Source organism: Eurosta solidaginis, chromosome X (genome assembly GCF_040869045.1).
Source record: "Eurosta solidaginis isolate ZX-2024a chromosome X, ASM4086904v1, whole genome shotgun sequence".
NCBI classification, from domain to species: domain Eukaryota; kingdom Metazoa; phylum Arthropoda; class Insecta; order Diptera; family Tephritidae; genus Eurosta; species Eurosta solidaginis.
This window is the reverse complement of record NC_090324.1, coordinates 153,803,742-153,806,259: the sequence shown is the minus strand read 5'-3', so window position 1 is coordinate 153,806,259 and position 2,518 is coordinate 153,803,742. Positions and strand designations below refer to the sequence as shown.

At 38.6% G+C, this 2,518-nt stretch overlaps 1 non-coding gene across 1 annotated transcript; it reads right to left on the bottom strand.

The window, feature by feature from the left end:
* Positions 1–522: 522 nt before the first annotated feature.
* On the bottom strand, positions 523–595 carry TRNAK-CUU (transfer RNA lysine (anticodon CUU)). Its single transcript has one exon. It is a non-coding gene; the product is annotated as a tRNA-Lys (tRNA).
* Positions 596–2,518: the final 1,923 nt, after the last annotated feature.

Sequence of the window (2,518 nt, the reverse complement as noted above, 5' to 3'; positions counted from 1 at the left end):
AAAATTAGAAATAAATATATGTTTATAACGAGTTGGAATTTTACAAGCTGAGCTTTTTGTTGATCTCCGCAATGGAAGGCTGATTTTAGGATCTTTTGTGTGGGTGTTGCTCTGGGCTTAAGAGGGGACGTGGGGGTGATGGCCTAATAGACTGGTAGACAGACAGACTTGAGTCAGGTTCGGGGGCGCCGTAAAATTAAAGGAGTCTGCAAGGCGCCCATGGCTTCGCGTAAGATACGCGAAGAACGTGGGTAGACTCCACCTGACTTGACAGACCTCTACCTTTTTCCCCTTTTTCTTTGCTTTCCCCTCCTTTCTCTCTCTGTTCCCCTTATGTCTATTGTATCTCTTTCAGCTTTCCCATTTTTTTAGCACTTAGGCATGAACTCTATTTTTGTGTTAGTGTAGTCGTTGGTAAGGCTGGTGCGCAAAACCCTCCCCGTCCGACGAGCTAGCTGGGGCTTGCCACTATGCCACATGCAACCTCTGTCTTACCACTGAAAGTCAGCTACGTAACAATGGCGCCCAACGTGGGGCCCGAACCCACGACCCTGAGATTAAGAGTCTCATGCTCTTCCGACTGAGCTAGCCGGGCAGGGACCGTCATGATAGCATCGTCGATTGGGTTCGCCTGGTCGACAAGTGTTATCATGACATGAGGATAGGAGATTAGCTAGGTGACCATATCAGGGTTCCTTTCTCGGATTTAGTACGATTTGATTAGGTGGTAACTGATATGGCACTTAGCTAGAAGACGGACTACGTCATCGGAGATCAAGCATTTCCGATAACTGAGGTTTGAGACGTCACCACGATAGACAGGAGTAGGGAAGTGTGGCATCCACACTTTGGGATCAATCCACGAGCGTGTCGGGCCACACTTTCACGAACTGCATGAAGACTGACCAGACGCTAGCGACCTACGGACGTACGAATCACTCCCACAATGACCTCGTCAAGTGCAATACCCATTACATACCAAAGCAAATAAATAAATTTTTTTTTTTCAGAAATTTCTTTTCTTTCCTTTTTGGAGAAATAGAAAATAGTAGTTAAAAATTTGTTTTTGAAGCCATAATAAGCCATTCATCATATAATTTTGTTGTACGTGTCTGTATTTCCAAATATATATATATTCATATTTATTTTTGAACACATGTATATTTACATATAAACACATTTTTCATATAAATACATGCATATACATAAAAACAACTGAAATCTACAAATATTTTGAGTTAAAGGGAAAATTTTTTTTAGGCTGTGGTCGGTTGTACAGGTTGTACAGGTATAAAGGAATCGAGATAGGTATAGACTTCCATATATCAAAATCATCAGTATCGAAAAAAAATTTGATTGAGCCATGTCCGTCCGTCTGTCTGTCCGTTAACACGATAACTTGAGTAAATTTTGAGGTATGTTGATGAAATTTGGTATGTAGGTTCCTGGGCACTCATCTCAGATCGCTATTTAAAATGAACGATATCGGACTATAACCACGCCAACTTTTTCGATATCGAAAATTTCGAAAAACCGAAAAAATGCGATAATTCATTACCAACGACGGATAAAGCCATGAAACTTGGTAGGTGAGTTGAACTTATGACGCAGAATAGAAAATTAGTAAAATTTTGGACAATGGGACTGGCACCGCCCACTTTTAAAAGAAGGTAATTTAAAAGTTTTGCAAGCTGTAATTTGGCAGTCGTTGAAGATATCATGATGAAATTTGGCAGCAACGTTATTTCTATTACTGTATGTATGCTTAGTAAAAATTAGAAAAATCGGAGAACGACCACGCCCACTTAAAAAAAAATTTTGTTTAAGTCAAATTTTAACAAAAAATTTAATATCATAAATTTTAAAATTTAATATCTTTACAGTATATAAGTAAATTATGTCAAAATTCAACTCCAGTAATGGTATGGTGCTATAAAATACAAAAATAAAAGAAAATTTCAAAATGGGCGTGGTCATCCGCCCTTTTTCATTTAATTTTTCTAGGATATTTTAATGCCATAAGTCGAACAAAAATTTACCAATCCTTGTGAAATTTGGTAGGGGCTTAGATTCTAGGACGATAACTGTTTTCTGTGAAAAAGGGCGAAATCGGTTGAAGCCACGCAGTTACACCGTTTACCGTCTGTCCTTCCGATCGGCCGTTAACACGATAACTTGAGCAAAAATCGATATATCTTTACTAAACTCAGTTCACGTACTTATCTGAACTCACTTTGTATTGGTGTGAAAAATGGCCGAAATCCGACTATGACCACGCCCACTTTTTCGATATCGAAAGTTAAGAAAAATGAATAAAATGCCATAATTCTATGCCAATTATGAAAAAAGGGATGAAACATGGTAACTGGATTGGTTTATTGACGCAAAATATAACCTTAGAAAAAAAACTTTGCAAAATGGCCTACCATATTATGTAGAAGAAAATGAAAAGTTCTGCAGGGCGAAATCAAAAGCCCTTGGAATCTTGGCAGATGATTTTCTAGGTCACCCTGGTCCA